At 51.1% G+C, this 24,328-nt stretch overlaps 1 protein-coding gene across 6 annotated transcripts in view; it reads left to right on the plus strand.

Moving 5' to 3' along the window:
- The first annotated feature begins 13,099 nt into the window (after positions 1-13,099).
- Sulf2 (sulfatase 2) overlaps positions 13,100-24,328 on the plus strand; it is a 78,442-nt gene continuing 67,213 nt past the window's right edge. Inside the window, exons 1-2 of one of the 6 annotated variants that reach the window (XM_050150702.1) lie at positions 13,830-13,900; positions 14,988-15,076. The gene's annotated coding sequence lies outside the window, so the exon portion shown is untranslated. Of the gene's footprint in view, positions 13,349-13,405; positions 13,901-14,987; positions 15,077-24,328 lie in introns of those variants that run through there. The other 5 variants (XM_050150704.1, XM_050150701.1, XM_050150698.1 and 2 more) reach the window with 5 other exon arrangements.

The raw sequence follows: 24,328 nt of genomic DNA on the forward strand, positions 1-24,328 counted from the left end.
AACAACCAAGAGCTACCCACCCTGAGCTGGCCATGGAACACCTGGGGGAAAAAAAAAAAAACTCAGGCTTCTCTCAGCAAGGAGGGGGAACAGGGAGAGAAAATGGCAGAGGGCTTCTGTCACTAGCACTCAGCATCTTTTTCCTACTATACTCCCAGCCTTTGAGCAGGGGTTGGGAAAGTCACCTTTTCAGGCCTCTGAGTCTGAAGCCTATCCTGTGTAGGTCTCCCTACTCACTCATAAGAGATCTGTCAAATGAATAAGTATCTCATCAAAGCTGTTGTCCACAGCTACTGGCTGCCCCGGCCACCTGATCAAAGTTCTTTCCCAAAAGCTCCCCAGGCAGGCAGCCTCTGGGCCCTGAAAGCACCCCCTCCCCTTTCCTGACTTCCGGCTCTGAAGTGACACTCTGGGATCAGCGGCATCAGCGCAGTCTGTGGGTCACCCCAGAGCAATGCTTGCTTAGAGGTCTTTGCGCTATCTCCACACTGGTTGAGGCGGACAGCCTGTGGCCACTGATCTTCACAGTGTCTGCTAATGGCTCGCCACGGGTGGCCTCTGTTGAAGGCTCTCAGTTCACTAACTGCCTAAAGAGTCAGCGCCAACTGGGAAAGCCAGAGCCGGGCTTCCGCATCCTTATGAACCTACAGGAATGCAGCTGCCAGCCAACCGCACGCACTCTCTCTGCCTTTGCCACGGGGAACTTTTAGAAAAATGCTGGTGTGGAATCTGATGGATGAAGGGGAGGCTGGCCCTGCCAGCACGGCTGATCCTTCTGTGGATGCTGCAGGCCTGCTCGAGCTACTGGACAATTCCAGAGGTAACCAAGGAAGAGGCAATGTTGGTAGCCATGGAGAAATGGAGGACCAAGGTCACAGAGCTGGGAGATGGAACCATCAGTGGATCCTCCAATCAGATCAGTTCTACTAGGTGGGCAATGGCCTCCTGCTTCTGTGGGAAGGTCAGAGTGGGACTTGGTCTTGCAGTTACACAGTCTGCAGTGACATTGCACAGGCTGTGACAATACACTGCTACCACCGTGTCCGTCTATGAACATGAGCCTGTGTGTTGAGGACTCACTCTGCTGCCTTAGCCACACAAGTTCACTTGGGATTGAAGCCAGTTCCACCCAGCGTTAGGGCCCCCAGGATGCAGAGGCTGGGGAGGGAAGTCTATCCATTTTCTATGCAGTGCTGCCTTTGGGAGGCTGGAAAACATTCTAGAACCTCCAGCAAGTCACTTGCCCATTCTGTTCTGTGGTTCCCTAAGAATAAGCAGGCCTAGGGACAGGGGTGCCATGAGTGCTCTGGCCAGGGCTTGTGCAGTTGTAGGGTGTTTGAAAGCAGCCATTGTTTTCTCTTGTGGCCACCCAATACTCTCATTATACATTATCTTGTCTCCACAACGGTCCCTACCTTCCCAGGCTAATTGCAGAAGTTCAAATTCCCAGAATTCCTCTGTGGATGGTTGGGGGGTCACCTGCCCTGGATGCTTCCATATAAGATGGGAACGTGGAGCCTTGAAAGGTGGTGGCTGTGCCTGAGCAAAGGCTTGGGTTCCTCCAGGGCAGCAGAGTGACGTGGTGGACATGGTGGCCCTGGGGTGTGTGTCAGAGGCACTCGAAATGTAGCTGTAGGCCTTGTGTCTACATGACTAAGCCAGACCCTGATCCTCTCATAGACGGGCTCTGCTCAGGTATCTGAGCAAAGCCCCATCCTGCCTTAGCCATCCATGGCCAGTTTACTGTTGGCAGCGAGCTCCTCGGCACTGGCACCGCAGTGAGTGGTCGGGATCATTCTCATTCTCGTGCCGCTTTCTCCAAGGTGATGAGGACTGAGTGGGCTGAGCCTGGCTTGTCCCAGGAGCCTCTGATTCAATCCTGGCCGGCTGCCCAGCCCTTGTGGGCACCAGTGCCAGACAGAGCCACTGCCAACCAAAAGTAAGCCCAAATGATGAGTCACCACGGGTACTTACAGGGCCAGGGTGGGCCCGAGTGCAAGGTACCCTCGGTGGATCTCGGGGCTGGAGCTTTGGTCCACAGCCTCCAGAGCTTAGGGACGCCAGGCACTGGGTCTTGTTCAGCCTTGCTGAACACTCTCAGTGTGTTCCTGCTCTAGCAAGGGACTCGCACAGGCCTCACGCTGAGTCCCCTCAACACCCTCTGACATCCCATCATTAACTCCAGTCACTGTCCAGGGCAGAAAGGCTGCATACATGTACCGAGAGCATCACACAGAGTTCCCTCGCAGAAGGAGGTGTGAATCATGCCCCCCTGTAGGGGAAGCCCCAGCCAATCAACGCCCCTTCACCCCGCATCCCATGAAGGAGCAGAAAAAAACTCCATTTTGAGAAAGAACACCATTTTAGATAGGACCTAAATGGGGGGCGGAAGGGTGGTGGTGAATGCAGCCCATCAAAGTCATAAACACTTCCAAGACATTGTGCCTGCCTTGGTCAAAGTGACCCACCAAAGTGTCCAGACAACATCTGCTCGCTTCAAACGTCCTTGCAGGTATCTGATTAACCGCTGTTCTGAAATTTTTATCTGCTGACAGTCACTATTTTGAAATTCTCCTATACCTGCCGGGCAGTGGTGGTGCATGCCTTTAATCCCAGCACTCGGGAGGCAGAGGCAAACAAATCTCTCTGAGTTGGAAACCACCTGGTCTACAAGAGCTAGTTTCAGGACAGGCACCAAAGCTACACAGAGAAACCCTGACTTGAAAAAAAAGAAAAAAAAATCCCCTATACCCTGCCTCTTCCCCGTCCTGAGGTCTGCAGGACTCCTGGGCTCCTTGGCTGTAACTTCATGGCTCTACCATTTATCCCCATCTTCACACAGCTTTCTTCTTGGGTCTCTCTAGGTCCCTACTTCTTCCTCCTATGAGAACCCTGGTGGTGGGATCAGGGCCTACACCAATTCTGAACTCATCTTAATTATTTCTATCAAACATGATTTTCAAGTAAGATCACATTGCCAGGTTCTGGGTTGGCAAAAACTTGAGGCTGAGCAGTTCTGCCAGCACAGTGGGATGAAGGATGGGGCTGAGCCCATCTCGCCTCACTGCCTCCATCAGCCCCCAGGTGAGATACCATCTCCCTCATGGTGCCACTGGGAGGAACCATGGACACTGTAGATGTGAACGAAGGGGAGACCCATCCATCGTCTATATTGGGTGTCTGCTGCCACAAGAGTCATTCTAGATAGAGCCAGAGATTTAGAGAAACCCAATGATTCTGTCCCATGATCCGACCCAGCAGACCCAGGAAGCTGCCTCACCTGGCTGTGACTTTGCAAGGTGGGGAAGGGACTGTTTAATGGCCATGCCAAGAGTAATTGGAAGCCCTGTCTCTGGCCAAACACGCCCACAGCATTGCATGCCAGTTCATTTGATCAAGCTGCCTTGAAGGGTGGGTCCTTCCAGAACCCCCTTTCTACCTAGGGAAGGCACCTAAAGTCCTTGTTCAGGGTCTCAGAAGATCAGGGCCAGAGCTGAGGTTCGAGCACAAGCATTTGCCTCCAGTCTGTGTTCCAAGACAGAGTGAGCCACCTGCAGCCCACGGGCCGGATCTAGCTCCTCTGCTTCCTGTGGCTCAGGGCCTAAGAATAACATTGCCATTTTTAAATAGGTGTTGAACAGAAAAGGAATATGTACAAAGACTCTCTGCGGCTGGCAACACATAACCATTTACTACGTTGTGGAAAATGTGTGTCAGTTCCCTCCAGTAACTACACTATCCAGTCACTCATTCCCTGAAGTGCCCAACAGAGGTTCCAGTAAGAGTCCAGAGGCTGTAGACAGACTGTGTGCCCTTACAGCTTCTGTGTAGGATGTCTGCTTTATGAGTCACAGAAGACACAGCTCACGGCTCAGTCCTAGGTCAGAAAGGATCCTAGGCTCAGTGAGTAACTGTATAGATGGGGCATGTGAAATCAGTCCATCCATGGATGCAAGCCTGTGAAACTGCCAAGAAACAAGGCTTAAAAGGGGTCTGTGGGTAAAAGTCATCGGAAGCAAGCCTGAGGATCTGAGTTCAAATCCAAGATCGCAAGGTGGAAGGAGAGAATGCCTACTGTGGTGGGATATTCCTTTACACCGTGTGAGGATGTATAGCTGTGGTTGATTTAATAAAAAAACTGAAAGGCCAATAGCAAGGCAGGATTCCCTGGCAGAGAGAGAACTCTGGGAAGGAGGCAGAGTCACCAGCCAGACATGGAATAACCAGGATGGGCATAACAGAGATGAGGTAATAAGCATGTGGAAGAATGTAGATTTTAAAATATGGGTTAATTTAAGTTATAAAAGCTGCTAGGACAAGCCTAAGCTGTAGGCCGAGCTTTCGTGATTAATAATGAGTCTCCATGTCGTTTTATGTGAGCTGATGGCCCAAAGAAAAGTCCAACTAAAAACGGCACCAACGTGGGGCATGAAGCCATGACCCTGAGACTAAGAGTCTCACATTCTACTGGCTGAGCTAGCCAGGGAGAGAGAGAGAGAGAGAGAGAGAGAGAGAGAGAGAGAGAGAGAGAGAGAGAGAGAGAGAGAGAGAGATGCAGGAGGAGAGGTAAAAGCCATGAGTCTGGTAGCAACACACAGATGAATAGAAATGTGTTAATTTAAACTCTAAGAGCTAGGGACAAGCCTAAGCTATAGGCCAAGCTTTCATAGTTAATATTAAGTCTCCATGTTGTTATTGTGAGCTGGCAGCCCAAATAAAAGTCTGACCACAGCTTACAAACCTGTCCTCTGACCTCCACATGCCTAATACCTTATGTACACCATACACACACAATAGTAAGTTTTTGAAAGAAACAAGGTTAAAAGACAGGAAGAGAAGAGTTAGGCTGAAATAACTGAAAGTCCACGTGCAGCAGGGTTCACTTCGTGCGTGCGTAGCCGACTGCATTCACTCCCTAGTACTCATAAGTTACCACACACAGGATAAACCAACACCATTTATTTCCCCACACTTCTGAGATCCAGGAGCCTGGCTATGGGCTTCCTGGCCCTCTGCTCAGAGTCACAACAGGCTGACAGTGGGCCAGGCTAGGACGGCAGCTCCTCAGAATTCAGTTCCTCGTGACTATAGATTTCCAAAGGGTTTTCATTCTGAGAGTCTCGTCTACCCTAGGCTAACTTCAAACAATCTTGACCTCCTCATCCTCCTGCCTTTAACCTCCCAATGCCAGAATTACAGTCATGCACCCCCACTCTCGGCTTTGTATTGCATTGGGATCAAAGCCCGGCGAGCACTCTACCAACCAAGCTACTCCCCAGCCCATGATTCTGGAATTTTGTCCTCAGACAGGGTAATCTGCACCATGTGGCCTCCGAAGATGACAATTTATCCCTCCCTCACCCTTAAGGCCAGCTAGAGAACATTCTTCTAGAAAAAGAACAACACCCTTGATACTTATGGCTTGTTAACGAGGCCCAGGTAGGGCAATCCCTTTTCATTAAATTCTATCAACTGACTTGGGAGATTAATCCTATCTGCAAACTCCCTTTGCCTCAGTCTCATTCTGGTTTGAAACCGTTGCGCTCATAGTCCTGTCCACACCCAAGGGGACAGTGGGATTAGGAACCTTGGGGACCACGTTAGAATCCTACCTCCCTACCGCAAGCTGCCAGTTTCCACTCCCCACCCATTGTGGCCTCTGAGGCTCCCTAGTCTCCAGTAGCAGAAGCCAGCCTCCCTCAAATGCACAAAATAAAACCCCTAGCCTGTTCCCATTGGTCCACCAAAGGATCATGTGCTCATATCTGACCAATCACTGGTCAGAATGCAGAAAGCCTGAGTTTGCCAACCCTGAGTCACATATGCAAAACTGGAGTGGGGGGCCCTAACTAGCTTTTCATCACTGCGAAAACACCAGAGAGGACACGTTTAGGGAGGTGGGTTTCTTTTGGCTCACTGTCCCAGAGGGTTGAACCCATCATCAGACAAAGTCTGCTTAGATCACGGCAGCCAGGGAGGAGGAGGAGAGAGAGAGAGATGAGGGAGGGAGAGAATATTATGCCTATGGCTCTAGGCATCACCTCCACCCCTTTTCAGTGGCAAAGAGTTTATTTCAATTCATCAAGGCAGGGACATCAAGGATGCAGGAACAGCCAGCATCCCAAGCACAGTCCCAAAACAGAGAGGGACAGACTACCATGTCCTTTCCCTTCTCACTCCATCCTGGTCTGCAGACTATGGGATGGAGCCACAGTAGGCCGCGTGCTCTCTCCCCTCTTAGCTGCTCATCTCTGGAAAGGTCCTCAAGACACACCGGGGTGCCTTACTAACTGACACCCCATTGTGGAGAGTCAAACAAACAAACAAAAAATATCGTCAACGCTGTCCCACCTGAGGCACCAGGAAGTCACGGAGAGACCATTTTCCCCAAAGAAAAGTAGGGCACTTTCTCCACCACTGGGTAAGTGGCCCCTGGAAAGACCTCTCTCCCTTCTGACCCCCGACCCCCAAACAAACACCCACCTCACACATGTATTTCCTGGCTATGTTGGAGTCCATGTCCTAACTTCCAATGCTGTTTTTGCCTTTACTAATTCATTTTTCTTGTTCTATGTGAGTACGTATATAATGTACATGCAGGTCTATGTGTGTCTGTGTTACATATGTGTGTGCAGGTGTGTGCTGATGTACACACCCAGGAGCACACCAGGGCCAAAGGAGGATGCCAGGCAGCCTGATCCATCACTCCGGTTTATTCCCTTGAGAAAGGGTCTGTTAGTCACTGAACGGGAGCTGGGCCGGCAGCCAGCAAGCCCAGCAATCCTCCTGTCTCCGCCCTCTCAGCCCTGGGGTTACAGGCACCCACGCAGCCACACCCAGCCTCTTGCATGGGTGCTAAAGTCCTTGTGCTTACACAGCAAGGGTTCTTACCCGCAGGGCCACCTCCCCAGCCCCTAACTTATGCTGAAACTTAAGCTCATGACAACTTAAGTTGCAAACCCTCTATGTTCCTGCTTACGAGCAGCCAGTGTTAAATACCTGTTGCTTAGAGGCCAGGACTGAGGCAACATTCCCACCAGAGCTATGAGACAGCAGAGTCCCACTGCTGGGTCCCCCTTGTCCCATTGGGAGAGAGGTCTCTCTGTCCCTTCCTCGGCGTGCTGCCAGGTCTCAGTTCTGTGAGAACCTCCAAACTATAGCCTCAAGGCTGAGAATCAAAATATTTAACTACAGGCTCTGGCCCATCCTACTAGATGCCAGTTGTCAGCCAGAAAAGCCTTCTCTGGGCCAGAGGTGGAGCTAGCTGGTTGGCCACTTGGCAGCATGTGGCCAGCAAGGAGGCAGCATCCATGCAGCCAGCAAGCTTTCCCAGGAGAGGCCCGTGGGGAGGCAGTTCAGTGTGAGCCAGTGAAGAGCCAGGCGGACTTCAAATCGGGGGCCCTGACTAAGCCATCTCATGTGCATCAGAAGAGTTAAGGGCCAGTGACATGGTCCCCCCCAGATCGAGATACAGGCTGCCAGCCCTGCCAGCCTGAGTGTGATCCCTGGGGCCCACATGGGGCAGGAAGAAAATGGGTTTCTGAAAGTTGCCCTCTGCGACTGGAGAGATGGTTCAGAGGTTGAGAGCACTGGCTGCTCTTTCACAGGTCCTGAGTTCAATTCCCAGCAACCACATGGTGGCTCCCAACCACCTGTAATGAGAGCTGGTGCCCTCTTCTGGTGTACAGGCACGCATGCAGACTTTATACTGTAAGCACAATAAATAAATAAATCTTAAAAAAAGAAAGTTGCCATCTGAACACAGACACACACACACATACGTACATTCAAATGTAAATAAATAATATTTAAAGTCAAGAAAGGCTGCTAGTATAAACCAGACACCATTCCGTGCACAACCATAGGTGGTAGAGACAGGCACTGTCCCCATTAGCAGGAAAGTGAGGCCCATGGTGACACACAGCTGCTGAGTGACAGCTGTAGCACTGGAGTTCAGGATTCTGTCCCTAAACACAGGGATTCAGATCATTTTTACCACCTTTCTGTTTGGAAGCCTGATCCACAGGTTGTTCATTCATTCACCAAGCGTCTAGGGATTACTGTGTGGGAGCTAATATTCTGGACACTAGACTATCACGGTGACAGACACAGCCTCTGCCTTCTACTGCTGGTGTCTGGTGGGGCACAGGGAGGGGAACACAGTCAATGGCCATGGGCACAAAATAAGAATGAAATCTCAGCTAGATGTGGTGGCACGTGCCTTTAATCCCAGCACACGTGAGGCAGTCGGAGGTGGATCTCCAAGAGCTCAAGGCCAGCCTGGTCTATGTAAAGTGCTCCAGGCCAACCAGAGGAGAGATGAAGGAGTGTCAGGTGGTGGTGTATTATAGGAAGATGCTAACATGGGGTGATGGGTGAAGAGTGGCCAGGAAGTTGTCTTTAGGTAAAGCATTCAGGGAAGAGTCTTGGGGGAGGAGGCATCTGAGTTGAACCCTGTGCTGGCAGAGTGAAACCTACTGAGTTTTCTAGGAGAGGCCAGAGCAGGTGCAAAGGCCCCGAGGCAGGAAAGGGCTTGAGAAACAGAGAAAAAAAAATACTTCTGGGGCCCTGTTAAGTTAATGGGAGCAAGCTGGGAGCGATTACAGAATTACGGTTAATTTCCTTAGATGCCATAATGATGGGAAGGCCAACTGGGAAAGCAGTGTATTCCTCGGAGATGCCCGCTCCAGTCCGGAGGGGTGATGGCGTCCCCGTGTCTGCAGCCTTCTGCCAAGGGACCCAGCAACATATCAACCCACATGATAAATATAATCAACTGTGGCCTCGAGCGGAGGGTTCACACGCATCCACTGTACCGTCCTCTCGGTGATTCTGTTCAATAACTTTATCATAAAAGGAGAGTAGAGAGGCACTGGGGAGATGTGTGCCTGAGTCCAGGTCCCTGGCCAGTCTTGAAAATTGGTGATTTCTGGGCTCAGTGAGAGACTCTGTCTCAAAAGATAAAGTGGCCAGTACTAGATGAAGACAGAGGCCAGAGATTAATATCAGGTGTCCTCCCTCATCACCCTCCCCAACCCCCACCCCCCCACCCAGCACCGGAATTACAGGCATGCAGCCATACCTGGCTTTTTACATAGATTCTGGGGGTTGAACTCAGGTCCTCATGCTTCCAAAGAAAGCATCTTCTCAAACAAGCCACCTCCCTAGCCCCCCAGCTCCATTCTTAAATGAGAAAACTGAGTGGGGGAGGGGGTCAATGGCTGAGCCCACGTTGTTAGACGCTTGCCCTGGAATAGCATCTAGCTGTAATCAAAGCTCAGAAGTGATTTGCTGGATTTTGATAGTGAAACTAGATATACTGTCCCAGAGAAAGCCCTAGATCAAATATCACTTATGAACAAGTGGATTGTGCTTTTTCCCTCAAGACAAAGATCCCAGGGGTAGAGTGATGGCCCCTGCTGCCTTTGTAGAGGATCAAAGTTGGGTTCCCAGAACCGATTTCAGGGTTATAACTGCTTTAAACTCCAGCTCCAGGGGGACCTGATGCCCTGTTCAGGGGGATCTGACGCCCTCTTCTGGCTGCTGAGGGCACTGCACACAGATGCACATACCCACACACAGACACACTTGAAGATAATTAAAAAAAAAACATGAAAAGAAAAATCCTTTTGTTTCACATTGTCTGCAGAGAGGCCTCGGCTCCCTCATTGCCAGCTCCCCCGTCCTCACACTGTTGGGGCACCCTCTTTACCAGGGCCACATAGGTGACACAGATTCACGCATTTAAACTTTCTGGCCTGTTTCTCTAAGACAGACCAATGGTATAACATCAAACAATGAGTCCATTTGTCTCCATGACCCGTGGTCTTTGAAGAGTGTCTTAACTGGGGACTGTCCCACGCTTTCCCTGGTAAGAGATCTCGGTAAACACCATCACGGTTCGCGATCGCTCGCGGCAATTATGGTGGTTTATAACTCTCCTCCCTCTCACACTAGCCCTTGATCCTAAATGTGCACTTTCAGGCGTCAGGCGTTAGAATAAATTAGACTATACAATTACATGTAATTAAAGGGAAATGGCTGTGGCGATGCACAGATAGCTGCATGTTGCTGAAGTAAAGCTTGTCTGTGACCGTGTGCTGGCCCGGGGAGGCCACATGAAATACAATTAGTGTTCTGTTTTAATGGGGACTTATGGAGCTGCTCTCATTATCACAATATCTGAAGATATAGAAACAGTTTCTCCCTAATACCAGGGTATATCTCCTGACAAGACAGCTTGGGTTCTAACGAGGATTTCAGCATAACAAAGCACAAATTCATACTGTTTTGCAAGATACTCAAATTTCTATTTTCAAAGCCCGGCACAGCCCATCTCGACTCAGGAGCTGGGGGGAATGGATCTCGAGGAGAGGAGCTACAGACTTCTCCTGGAGGAGCCAATCAGGGCCAAACTTGCATGCATTATTAAAGCCACCTGTGGCCCAGAGCGTGCGGCCTCAGCCGGAGCCTCCAGTCTCCAGCCCTGTCCCTCCGTTTAGTGTTTCTCCTTTACACGCCAATTTGTTTGAGACATGTTAAAAGGTTGTCTTTTATAACCCTCATAAACTACCATCGACTCTGGCCCAGATGCAGCCAAAAAAAAAGTTTAAGCAATCTGCCTGAGTTTCAACCTGTGGGCTGAGATGCAGAAAGTCTCAGAAAGAGACATCTGGGTTCCCACCATTGCCAGAGAGTCAAGGAGGTAAGAACAGAAAGGACCCTAGAGGGTGAGTAGAACCCACGATGTCCTGTATAACAAACTCCCAAGGGACTCCCAGAGGAGAAAAGCAAGGCATGGGGTGTCAGAACAAGTTAAACTAATAATGGAGGTGAGGGGGGGGGACAGCCTGGCAGCCTGGGGAGCTTGCAAGGATCCACAGCTGTCCAGCTGGGGCATTTGTAGTGATGGATGCCATCAGGAGCACAGGGCATGCAAAAGAAAGCTGGCCTAGACCACGTGCTTAGAAAGGCGGAGACTGGAGACTCGGGAAGTCCTGAAGGTCTGGGGACTCTGTTTTAGCCTACCCTGGCCAAAGTTGAACTGTGGAAGAGGCCATGACTCCCCAGGCTGGGGGACATCTGACGCTGAAGCCCCTCACATTTTTAGATAGTCATAGAAGTTTTTGAGTGGGCCGGGAGTCCTCAGAAACCTGGAAGGAGCCTGGGCCGCAGCCCGAGGCCGAGGCCAGCAGGGTTAGGAGTTCACTAGGACTTGGGGAAGATGTGTGAATGGAGAGACTTTGCAGACCGTCTGGGTGCCTTAGCTGTTGTTCCTTAAACTCTGACCCCCCTCCTCAGTAAAGAATGAGGCGGGGTCAGGTGCCTACGTTAGATCTTTCAATTGCAAAGCAGAAAGAAAACATAAAAGAAATCGAGTGTGCTATCTTCCTCCAATGCCCAGGCCCAGCTGAGCGATTGTGAGCCTCCTTTCCTGGAATTTCTGGGGGACACACCCAACTACGGAGAGAACCACTGTCTGAAGGACAAGGGTGTGGTCATACTGTGGTTCTTGAACTGTTTTGTGGTGTAAATCCCCAACTTTTAGAACAGTCTCCAGAACCTCAAAGCAAACAGGATGCAGGTTCCAGCCCTGACCCTCCCTCCCTTTCCTGCCCTAGACTTCCATGAGACACTGGGAAAATCATTGTTGCAGTGAGGTACCTGGTCCAATGCTAGGCACAGCCACTGCAGTGGGGCGGAAGGGAACAGGGGACCGAAGGCCACCTGCTCATCCACAGTGGGCTATGGGCAAGATCCTAACCTCTCTGAACAGCCATGTTCTCCAAAGATTGTGGACGAACATTTCCAGCGATGACCAGATGCAGATGCTCTTCAGTTGGCCATAGAACCTGCTGGAAGGGTGCTTCCCAGGAGGAGAACCCAAGTCACGGCGCACAGTGTGGGGTGTTGTAAATATAACATTACATGCTGCCGAGAAAGAGTAGAAAAAGATACCATATAAACTTGTTTGGTGTTGTTTGCACGCTTGTAAGACAGTCTCACTATATAACCTGGTTTGACTTGGGGCGATCCTCCTGCCTTAGCCTTCCTAATGCTGGGATCACAGGTGTGAGCCGTGTCCGTGACATCAAAACTGATTGCACCTGCTTTTCTGCCTGCTTTAATTTTTTGTTTTTAAGACTTTTCTTTTTCTTTTTTTTAAATGGGTCTCCTAGACCTCCAGCTGGTCTCTGACTCACTTGAATTTCTGATCCTCCTGCCTCTGCCTCCCAAGTGCAGGTGTAAGCCATCACACTTTCTAGTGCCAAGTCTCAGAAGTTCTCAGTTACAGGAGCAGCCTAACACGCGCCTCCACTGAACAGTGCCGTGGGGAGTGCGGCCCTTCCTGACACCACACACACACACACATCCACTGAACAGTGACCAGGGAGTGTGGCCCTTCCTCACACACACATTCACTGAACAGTGCTGTAGGGATTGTGGCCCCTTCTTACGCAGCACTAATGCTGGAAGAAAGGGGGAGGTGTCTTTTTGTTGTTGTTGTTCCTGAAAGTGAATACCCCGACATTCTGTATCCCCAGCCATAACTGCACACTGGCCAAAGGTGAGACCTGCCCCTAGCTTGGAAAAGCAAGTTCAGGATTAGTACAAAGAGGAGCTTAGAGCCCCCAACCCAGTCAAAACAATTTGTCTGAACTTTAGATAAACAGTAAAGATTTTTCTGTTTGTTTTTTTTTTTTAATCTCCATGGGTGCCCTGTTATTTTTACTTATTAAACTTGACAACACTATCCATCAGGAAACTAGAAAAATCCCACCAGGGAAAGGAGGATTTGTAAGATAAGTACAGCCTGGAATTTCAGACATTATGCCGGAGCTTGGTTTCTTGGGTTTAGATCCTGATCCATTGCTTGTAACTGTCTGACCTTGGGCCAATAACTTGGAACGCTCTGTGTCTTGGTTTTTATAAATGGATAGAATACCATGGAGGATTTTCAGGGTTACGCTTCCACCCAAGGCCAGCGCTGTTCCCCTGCGGGGTCAGTTCCCCCCCAGCTCATTGGCTGCACTTTCAGCAGCTACTGGTGGGCTCTTCACCCTCCCCAGGCAGCCAGTGTCCCTCAGACCTCTGGTGGCTTCGGGAGGGCAGAAATCGCGCAGACAGCACCACCTGGAGTCGAGTTTTCTCTTTACCAAGGGAGCCGGCCTCTCCTTTCTTTCCCACTCCCGGCCCATGCCCGGGCAACGCTTCTGCTTTCGCTTGAGCTCAAGTTAATTTTTCAGAGAGCTTCGGAGAGGCGTGGGAAGGTCCCGGGCGCGTGGGCAGTTCCTCCCGCGATCTAGCTCGGGAATCGGCCCGAGCCGGCGTCTCCAATGGCAAGTGTGTGCGTGTGTGTTTAGAGGCGAGCTCTGGGCTTTCAGCAAAGGCAGCCGGGTGTTTGCAAACCAGGGCGAGCCCCTGTGAAAGCGGATAAAAGAAAACATTTATTAACGAGTCATTACGAGGGGCAGCGCCGGGCCGGGGCTGTCGTACGCCTCAGGGAATACTTGGCTCCTCGCGGCTGGGTGGGAGGAGGACAAGAAAACGGAAAGAGCCTGGATTTTCGGCGCGCCAGCCTCGGGGCCTGATCCATGGCCCTCGCGACTTCGCGCCGGTGTCTGGTAGACTAAGAGATGCGCCCCCGGGCCGAGTGGAACATACGCGCGCACACACGCACGCGCGGTCCCGGCTCGCCGGCAGCTCGCTGCTCAGCTTACATCGGTTTCAACTCCGCGCCCAGGGCGAGCGGGAGCGGGTGCGGGTGAGTGCGCCCGGGGCCCGCGAGGGTGCGCGCTCGGCGGCGGGAGCGCGGCCGGCCACCGGCTCGGCAGGCAGCAGGCCGGGAGCCGCCGGGACTTGGGGCCGGGGCGCACGCGGGGCGACCGCGGAACCGGAGGTGAGGCGCGATGGCTGGGTCGCAGGGTCCCCGGCGGGGCGGGAGGCGGCCGGATCCCGGGTCCTGGAGCGTGCGGAGCCCGGGGCGGGCGGGGCGGAGCAGAAGCCGGGATGCAGCGGCGGCAGCCGGGGCAGCGGCAGCGCTGAGTCCCCTACGCCCCGCGGCCCGGCCCGGCTGCGGCAGAGGCGCGGTGAGGCCGCGGGGGCCGCGCGGGGAGTGGGGCGCGGGACCGGGCCGGGATCACGGATTCCAGGGCGAGCACGGCTCAGGTGAGCCCAGTGGGTCCTCGCTGCTCCGCTCCGGGAGGGTGGCACTCGGAGGCTTCAGCGCCGGCTAGCCACAGGGGGCTGACCGGTTTGACCCCGTTTGTGAGGCTGGGCGGCAGGTTGGGGAGGACTTCTCGCTGCGCTCCGGTGTTCCCCGGGGAAGGGTGCCTGGACCCGAGGGCTACCGGAGCATGGCCGGGTTGACCCCTTGGGGTTTAGACCCAGAGAGCCAGCGAAAACCCAGGTCACGTGCAACTTGTCTGGGCAGGACCCAAGCAAGCAGGGACTTGGAACTCGCAGAATCGAGGACAAATGAAATCGGAAAACTTCTCCCGCGCCAGGTCTGATCCCATCGCCCAGCAGACCTGCGTCCGCCGCGGGCTCCAGAAGCCCGAAGGGGACGCTGCAGCGGGGAACTGCGACTTCATTTAGAGTAGTTCATTCATTCATTCGACAAGCATTTGTGAAGCTTTAAGCGTGCCAGGCACGGAGTGTTACCCCGGAAAGTGTGGATGGCAGTGTTAGTCCCTGCGAGGGCGGCTGGGCGAGGAGGCTCAAAGCGGGCAGATGGAGGGAGCCACCCGCGGACCGTAGGTCTGCTTGGTGGCTTCTATCTGGCGGGGACCCTGAGAGCCTGTCTCCCCACACAGTAGGACAGAGCGCGGCTGTGGTGACCCCCGCCTCTCCCCTCTTCCTGAAAGTTCTGAGCGGCCCCACCCCTTCTGAATTGGCTCTCTTGCAGCCTGTTTTAATCACTTTTTGAGTTAAAAGTCAATATTTAATTAACCAAGTAATTACGTTCAGCTTACGTTTGATTCTAGATATTTGCCGTGTCTATGGGGATGCCCGCCCTCTCCCCTCCATCTGTCCCTGCCTCTTTCCCACGGTGCACCCCCAGTCTACTCTGGAGGTGAGTGACAGAGAGCAGGTAACACTGGCTCTCCCTGGGGACACCCTGGATTCTCTCCCCCGCCCCCTCCAAATTGTTCATCTTGTAGTTTGTGGGGACCGTCACCGGGCCCAGCTTCTTGCCCGCAGGGGATCAAGTAAGACGCAACCACTGATTAAAAGGGGGTGGGAGCTCCCCGAAGACCCCTCCCCCCAAGATGCTCCACCCAGCTTGGCTAGTCCTCAGGAAAATCAAAACAACCTGTTTCTGCGCGGTTTGCTGTTGTAATCAGCAGTTGGTTGATGATGGTGTTTGTTGGCTTGGCCGATGTAATGCTGGACCCGCTGTCCCAGCCCTACCTGGGAGGCAGTGTGGCTTTGGACTTTGTGTAACCCTTTTGAGGTTTTTTTTTATTTGAATTTATGGCTTTTTCTGAAACCTTAATAGCATGTTAGGTTTTCAGAATTAAGGGTGGAAGGGTAGATTTGCTGAGACAAGGCTGGCCCTGAGGAAGGAGCTAAGCACACCCGTGTGCAGTCTCTGTGTGTGCCTCTGTGTCCACCTGGCCCACACGGGCTGTATCCAAGGACCCCATCCCATGTGCAATTTCACACTGGATGTTCAAAATGCCTTTTAACTGGGGAACTGAGTCTCACCCCTGCGTCTGGCCTTGTTGGCTTCTGGCCCCTGGGTCAGCAGAAAGAGTCTTAGACTCTGCCCTCTCTGAAGACCTGAGGCCCTTCCTGCCTTTCTGACCAGTTCAAAGGAGTTTCCTCTTCACCTCAAAGATAGCGGCCAAAAAAAAAAAAAAAAAAAATAGCGGCCAGGAAGTGTTGTAGGCCCTTAGACACGAGTCACGTGTCCACACGAAATCCCAGCGCTGTGGCTTGAATACCATGCTCAGTGGTACATTCCTCAGGCTCCAGGTCCTCTGAACCACTAGGCCCTTGTCCTCTAGGGGCTTAGTTATTTTCTAAATGTAGGGGGCAAGAAAGACCCGGCCAGTGAAACAGCAAAGCTCTGGAAGCTAGAAGCCCCTCCGAATCCTTTCCCTCCTCCAAGAACCTCATGTTTTGGATGGAGGAGGGAGGTGCCCTGGTTTGCATTGTTGCTGTTGTTTTCCTCTGGTGGTTTTTTACCCTCTCTTCTTTTCCGGCGGCGTTCGTCTCCCTCCCCTGGTCTAGATGCAAAGGTTCTCTCAAATGTGGCCAATGAAAAGTGTGCTGAGGTTAGGATTTTTAGCTCCTCAAAAGCACAAGGAAGAGGTAGGACACGGTGGGAGTGAGACCCTCTTGTGGCTGCTGGTGGAGTGGCCTCAGAAGGGGTCCCTGGCACTTGGTTTCAGGCTGGACTCTGTGTGTCAGTAGAAAGGAAAAAGTGAGCCTCTCCGTGGTGACCTGCAGGCCAGGACAATGGCTATGGCCAGCCCCAGGGACTGGCCTAGTGGGGACCCCAGCAGATGCCCATCATCCAGCCGGCTTCAAGGCGCTATCTAATTGGGAGATCATTAAGATCATTATAATTAATTGGCATCCTGATAAATGGCGTGATTGCCTAATTGGGGCGGTTGCTAGGGAACTAGACCTCTCTTGGAGCCTAGAGGGGAAGAGGCAGTGGCTGGCTGCAGTTGGGCGCTGGGGTTACAGACCCTGCAGTTCATGGGCGGAAAGCCAGAACCGTTTCACCCATATCTGCCAGCAGCTGCCAAGTGCAATTGCCGATGAAATGTGGGCTCGGGGTGTTTTCTTCTAAGGGCTCCAATCAGGACCCTTTCTCTTGCAGGCCATTGAAAGAGAGGCTCTGAAATCACCCAGAGGCAAAAGAAAAAAATGTCTGCTGCCTCTCACGGGTCCCCAAATCCTAAGGCATCCCTGGCATCAGGTACTGCTGGATCGGGGCTCCGCAATTGCCATAGACGCCATTCTTCCGTCTCCACTCTGCCCTCCACCTCGCTCTGTGCCGTCTTCAGCACTAGAGCTGCAGTCTCTGGCAGCCCCAGGCTGGGTGTTGAAGACAGCCAGTCTGTCTGGCCACCTGCCCAGCAATGGCATGGGGGCGTGTGACTCAATCGTTATATGCCTCCGTGTTCTTATCCAACAAGTGACGAGGGTAAGTCCTCACACCCTTCCCTGAGTCTGTGGACCGGGGTGAGATCATCAGTGCCGAGCGTTAGCATCTGTCCCAGGCACACCTTGACTGTTATCACCCTGGAGATGCCCGGCAATGCCACTGAGTGGCTGCCTTCTCACTCTGTGGTCACAGCCCAGTAGAAGCAAGCCTCTTTGCAGCGACAGCCCACCCCCCAGGCCCCTAAATGCCCTCCCATGAGATCACTGACCTGAAATAGTAAGTTACGCGTGCCTCAGACCACAGTCTGGATTTGGGGGGTGGCTTCTGGTTCCCACAAACTGGGGGTCCCCTGGGAAAAGAAAGCCTGGACATTTGGGAAACCAGGAGCCACCTGTATGGGCAGCCATGGTCAGAGGAGCCTGTCCGTCAGCATCCTGGCTGAGGTGAGAAACACAGGGACATCACCACCTTCCCCTTTCTGCTTGGGAACAAGAACCTAACCTAGCCACTTCGGTGGAGAAAGTTGCAGCCTGGCTTTGATCCAGGGCTTTCTGGGGGCTGAGTTTGCCTGGCCCTCCACTGTGAAAATCATCTTGAAGTGTTTGTTTAAAAAAACGTAAAGTCCTAGGAAGGAGCAAACCATCCTGCATATGTCCAAGCCGGCAAAAGGTTTGGAAGAGGGCCTTTTCTTGTCCAGCTGTGGGGCAGCAGTGTGCGTGGGTGCTCCAGATGAGAACAGGGGTAGAGAGGTGTCAAAATGCACCCTTGCCTTGAGAATGACAACCTTCTGGGCATTGTGCAGGCCCTATTACTGCAGGATCCCACTACCACACAGGGCCCAGTACCACAAGGGCTCAAGTACCTCGTGGTTCCCAGTACCTCATGAGTCCTAGTACCACAGGTCCAGGACCTCACAGTTCCCAGTATCTTATGGGTCTCAGTACCTCATGGGTCCCAGTACCTCGCAGGTCCCAGTACCTCACGGGTCTCAGTACCTCACAGGTCCCAGTACCTTACGAGTGCCAGCTGTCCCTAGTAAGCACCTGACAAGAGCCAGGTGCTACCTGAGGACCTAGCTCAGCAAGAGAGAACCCAGTCCTCGAGAGGGGAAGGCCCCAACAGCAAGCAGTGAACAAGGCCAGGCCACCATCAAGGCCGTTCATAACATAACTACAAAACACAGCAATGAAATCCAAGGCAGTTTCACGAGTGTGGCGCACAAGGGGAAACTTCAGGCAGGTGGTCCAGAGAGGCCACTCTGCAGAGGAGACCCTCTGAGCCACGGCCTGAAGTGTAGGAAGAGACTGGCCTTGGAAGAGCTGAGGAGAGAGCATTTGAAGGGGTAAAAGCAGCCTGTGCAAAGGCCCTGAGGTGGAAAGGACACAGACGCCCAGCAGAGTAGGAATTCATGAGTGAGCAGTGGAGGGGAGGACAGAAGTATGACATTCAGACTTTTTTTTTTAAATGACATGGAAAACTGATGGAGGAGGGTCTGTGTGTTACTTTCATTGGTTAATAAAGAAAGTGCCTTGGCCCTGATAGGACAGAAAATTAGGTAGGTGGAATAGACAGAACAGAATGCTGGGAGAAAGAAGCAGATTCAAGCAGATGCTATAGCTCTCCTCTCCAAGATGGACACAGGTTAAGATCCTTCCCAGTAAGACACCACCTCGTGGTGCTACACTCATTAGTAGAAATAGGTTAATCAGGATGTGAGAGTTAGCCAGTAAGAGGCTAGAGCTCATGGGTCAAGCAGTGTTTAAAATGAATACAGTTTCCGTGTAATTATTTCAGGTAAAGCTAGCCAGGTGGCGGGGTGGCGGGACGCAGCCCGCTAATCCTTACAACAGAAAACCATAGGAGATTTTCAGAAAGGAGCCGATCTGTGTTTCAAAAAACTTTGGCTAACACAAACAGTGGGCTGGATGCTGAGATGGGGACGCAAGGCCCAGGACCATCAACAGCTGTGGGGAACCGAGAGTGGCCACAGGACAGAATCCCAGGGATGGTTTGGGTTGGTGCAGTGGAGAGAGACTTGGTGTGAAGCCAGCAGGGCTGGTGTGGGTCCAGAGTCCTGAATGGGCACGAGCCATTGATTCTCTTGCCGCCTAGGGAACATGCAGCAATTGGTGGAGACAAATTTGAGGGCCACAAATATGACATCTGGGGATGGAAACCACTGGAGCTTCTCAGCATCTTCCCCTGCTCGGGAGGGCTCCACCCCAAAGAGTGGCCGCAGTGCTGAGAATGGTGACCTAGTGTGGTGGCCAGCCGGCCTGGGACAGGGTGGTTCCTAAGCAGTGTGAGGAAGACCAGGAGGGAAGGCTAAGGAGGACTGAGCCAACTGGCTGTCCAGGTCCGCGCACACACACCTCAAGTCTTGGATGTGTGAGGTCGTCTGCTGAGGTTGACGACCCGAATTCGGGCGCCATTGTGCTTTTTGGTTAGTTTAAGCTGTGCCATGAGACTTGCTGACAAGGGAGAACTCAAGTTTCATTCCCTGGTGTGGTCCCCTGTCCCCCAGGGCATGTCACACACCTATTTGATGAATATTTTCAGACACCCCTCTGGCTCCCCTTTGACATTCCTGGGAGTGTTAGAAAGCGCTGGCTGAGCTTCCCAGGATGGATTCCTCACTGCTGAGTGATTGGCAGAGGCCTTCTGGGAATTGCCTGGGGCGGTGGGGCATCTCCACCATGGCAGATGGCACCGTGCCTCCTGAGGAGAGTGGCTATCGGCCCAGCCTTCCAAGCCTCCTCTGCTGCCACGCCTAGCACTTTGCTAGATTCTCACAAACCATTGTTTTACGTTCCCAGTCTAGGGGATTGCAAAGCACGCATGGGCTCAGTGGCGGGGGGGCCCCCAGACTCATAGCTGCATGTTATGAAAAAGTGTGGCTCCCTGCTTTACACACAGGGGCCCCCCTGGAGACAACCCTCCATTCTAGCCCAGACTGGAATCCTTAAGCTAAGCATGTCTGTGAGGCCAGGGGGTAGGGGAGGCCGAGGCCATCCGCTGGGGACCTCAAGCAGGGACATAAGTTGTGTTTGGCCAGGTGGATGCCAGATGTGTCTGGGAAGTGTGTTGCTGACAGCTCTTCTTGTTGGCTCATGGCCAGAACTCCAGCAGAAGTTTGACCCACCTCAGTAGTCAGAGAGGCGGGGATCTGAGCATACAGCCCAGGGAAGTTAGGAGGAATCTGTGCTTGGTGAAGACTGCCTAGCGCCACTCTGGAGACCATGCTGTCTGCACACTTCTGAAGGACAGCCGCTAAGCTGGCTGTTTCGAAGAACAGGGAAGCCGACCAAGATCGTTACGATAGCTCAGCGTCTAATCATTTGGACGTGGCTCGCGATGCTTGACTTAGAGTGAAATGGAATGAATGCCTGGCTTAGCGTTCGGGGCAGTTGAAGTTTCTATTTCTCACATAACGTTAGAAAAGTTCCAAGTAGGGGAGAGTCTGCGTCTTGTCTTTTGATAACATCTTCAAAATCCCAAGATCCCACTGTCCCCCTGTCCTTAGTATGCCCTCTACCTTCTTGTCTCTTGGTTTCAGTGTGGCTGCCACAGCTCCAATCATCAAATCTCCCTTCAAAGCAGGGAGGGATAGAGGATGGACTTCCTTCTATCTTTTATTTTCTAAAGAACAAAATCCTTCTGAATACACCCTGCAGCAGGCTTCACTCTGTCTCAGCCGCCCCTGCCTGGGTGTTGTACTGGATTCTAAACCAAACACTGGGAAGGATAAGTGGGATTTTGTTGATGGCCTTAGCTCAATGCTTCCCAAACAAACAGATCAAACACCTCTGGTTTTAGCAAGTGCTTTGAGGGTAGGGTAACCTGGAAGGAATTCACAGATAATGTTATCTACATAGTCATCAGTGAAATGCCCTCATTGGAAGTGAAAGGGAAAACAAAGGCAGCTTGGCTTATAATTAAACACAGTGGACACACTGCGGCCCAGCATCTGGGCTGGACACCTGGGCAGGGCTGGTACAGGTGCCCACCACTGAGGGGATGGGCACCTCCCAGCAGCCAGTGCAGGTGGGTGTTTAGCCAATATGGCCACGAACATTTTCTGGCAGCCGAGGAGACAGGTTGGTGGGTAAAGTGCATGCCGAGAAAGCATAAGGACTTGAACTCGGATCCCTGGCACCTGTGTTAAGAGGAAGGCATGGCTGCAGCGCCTGTAACTCTGGCAGCGGGGAGGCAGAATCGGGGGAATCTGTGAGGCTTGCTTGCCAGCTTGTCTAGCTGAATTGCTGAGTTCTGGGGTTCCATGAGAGGTCCTGTCTCAAAAAGAAGAACTGATGTTGGTCTCTGGTCGTCACGTTCAAAAACATAGACACGCACATAGCCACATCCCACAAGTCAATGCAGTTTTATAAAATGGTGACCAGTTGGCCAAATTTCCCAAGTGAAACAGATTTTGGTCTTTTCTTGGTTTATTTGGGCGTAGGGTGAAAAGCATGCAGAAGTGATCTTATGGGGCCAGCAGCCATGTTTTTCTTTTCTGGCCTTTTCCTTTCCTTTCTTTCTTTTCTTTATTTTTATTTTTTTGAGACAGAGTTTCTCTGTTGACAGATGTCTCTGTCCTGCCTGGTTCCCACAGTTGTTAAGGTCTACATTAATTATAAATTGATTGGCTTATTAGCTCAGGCTTCTTATTAACTCCTATAATTTATATTAGCCCATAATTCTTGTCTGTGTTTGCCACGTGGCTTGGTACCTTTTTCAGCAAGGCAGTCACATCTTGCTTGCTCTGTGTCTGGCTTCCTCTGTCTCTGGGTGACGACTGCAGGCTGACTTTTCCTCATCCCAGAATTTTCCAGTTCTCATTGCCCCATCTATACTTCCTGCCTGGCTACTGGCCAATCAGCATTTTACTAAAACTAATACAAGTGGCAGGGTACAGACCATTGTCCCACAGCACTCCCCCCCCCCTTTATTTAACCAAGAACTCTGAATCTAATATCCTTTTTTTTTTAGCTTTTCTCCTAACTATTAGCCATAACAACTTGTAACCAACATTCTAAACAAAGGAAATATCCATAGTCCATTTTTTGGGAATGTAGGCATAGTTTTCCAGGTTACTTCCTGGTGATCAAGGGCACTGATAATCTTATGGGGACCTAAAGAAAATTTAGAATTATAATCAAGTCGTGACTGGAGTATCCTGTGAGCCTTGATCATCTCAGGCAGCATCTTGAATCTGTTCTGGGTGTAGAACTCAGACATCTGGGCCATCTGTTCCTACCGGAGATTTCTCAGGTGCTCTTCCTTGCTCAAACCTGATTTTTCTTAACTCAGAATGAATCCACAGCTTCTTATTTCCTGTGGAAACAAAAGCAAAACCTCTTCTCCAAAGTAACATACCTTTTGACTTTTGAAGTTAAAGTATTTTCAAAATACCTATCCTGGATTAATTCAGCAGCATTTATAAACAAATAAATATCTTTTAGCAACTGTTGCTCCTTCCTCAGCATTCAAACAATTTAAAGAGAACATAATAACATACAGTATCCAGATTCTCTGTGTATTTTCCATCTTTTTTAACTCTGTTTCTTTTATCTTTATTTTTAATTTTTGGCTTCTTGAGTGATGTGGGAGTGTCATATATCAATCTGTTGATTTCATTGGTTAAGTAATAAACACACTGCTTGGCCTCATAGGTTAAAGCATTGGTGGGAGGAATAAACAGAATAGAATTCTGGGCGGAAGAGGAAGTGAGGTCAGACTCTGCTCTGCTTCCTGAGAGACGCCATGCTCCCATCTCCCGGGCAGATGCATGCAATGAAGTTCCTCTCAGCTCCAAACCCAGAATGGACATAGGCTAGAATCTTCCCTATAAGCGCACTTTGGGGTGCTTACACACATCATTAGAAATGGGCTAGTCCAGGTGCGAGAATTAGCCTGTAAGGGCTAGAGTTCATGGGCCAAGCAGTTCTTAAATGAATACAGTTTGTGTGTTGTTATTTCGGGTGTGAGCTAGCCAAGCTGCTGGGGTGTTGGGGACTCAGAGCCGCCGCAGCTCTTATTTCAACACTTGAGACTGGATTTCTCTGTGTATCTTTGTCCCTGAACTCAATCTGTAGACCAGGCTATCCTTGAACTCACAGAGATCTACCTGCTTCTGCCTCTGCCTCCCAAGTGTTGAGATTAAAGGTGTGTTCCACCACACCCAACTACTCCCTTTTTTTCTTTTTTCTTTTAGGGACTTTATCCTTTTTTTTTTTTCTTTCCCAAGCCTACATATATTTTTAAACACACTGTAAATTGTTTAGAGACTTTTTTGTCTGAAACTATCTTTACTGTATCTCTCTTTTTCTGGGTCTCTGGTTGTCACGCTCACAAACATAGACACGCACATAACCACATTCCCATAAGATGATGTAGTTTTACAAAATGGTGAACAGTTGGCCAAATTTCCCAAGTGAAACAGATTTTGGTCTTTTCTTGGTTTATTTGGGCGTAGGGTGAAAAGCATGCAGAAGTGATCTTATGGGGCCAGCAGTCATGTTTTTCTTTTCTGGTCTTTTTCTTTCTTTGTTTTTTTTTTTTTGTTTATTTGTTTGTTTGTTTTGTTTTTTGTTTTTGATTTTTTTTTTGTTTTTGTTTTTTTCGAGACAGGGTTTCTCTGTGGTTTTGGAGCCTGTCCTGGAACTAGCTCTTGTAGACCAGGCTGGTCTCGAACTCACAGAGATCCACCTGCCTCTGCCTCCCGAGTGCTGGGATTAAAGGCGTGCACCACCACCACCTGACCCCTTTCCTTTCTTTTCTTTTCTTCCTTTCTTTCTTTCTTTCTTTCTTTCTTTCTTTCTTTCTTTTCTTTAGTTTTTTGTTGTTTTTGTTTTTGTTTTGTTTTGTTTTTGTTTTTTTTTGAGACAGGGTTCCTCTGTGTAACAACCCTAGTTGTCCTGGAACTCTCTCTGTAGACCAGGCTGGCTTTTAACTCACAGAGATCTTTAACCTCCCAAGTGCTGGGACTGAAGGTGTGTGCCACCACCGCCTGGCACCACTGATATTCTCATCTGCAACATTATCTGGCAGAAGTTAGTTAATTATACTGGAACTTGGGTCTCTTGGTGCATGCTTGTAGTCCCAGCACTCTAGAGGCTGAGGCAGGAGGATCATACAGACGGAGTTCGAGGCCAGTACGGGATCCGTGAGCTTCTGTCACCCTAAAGTTATGTTGGAAATGAA

This window comes from Alexandromys fortis, unplaced genomic scaffold (assembly GCF_014885135.2).
Source record: "Alexandromys fortis isolate MF-2015 unplaced genomic scaffold, M_Fortis_MF-2015_v1.1 scaffold_27, whole genome shotgun sequence".
In the NCBI taxonomy this organism is placed as follows: domain Eukaryota; kingdom Metazoa; phylum Chordata; class Mammalia; order Rodentia; family Cricetidae; genus Alexandromys; species Alexandromys fortis.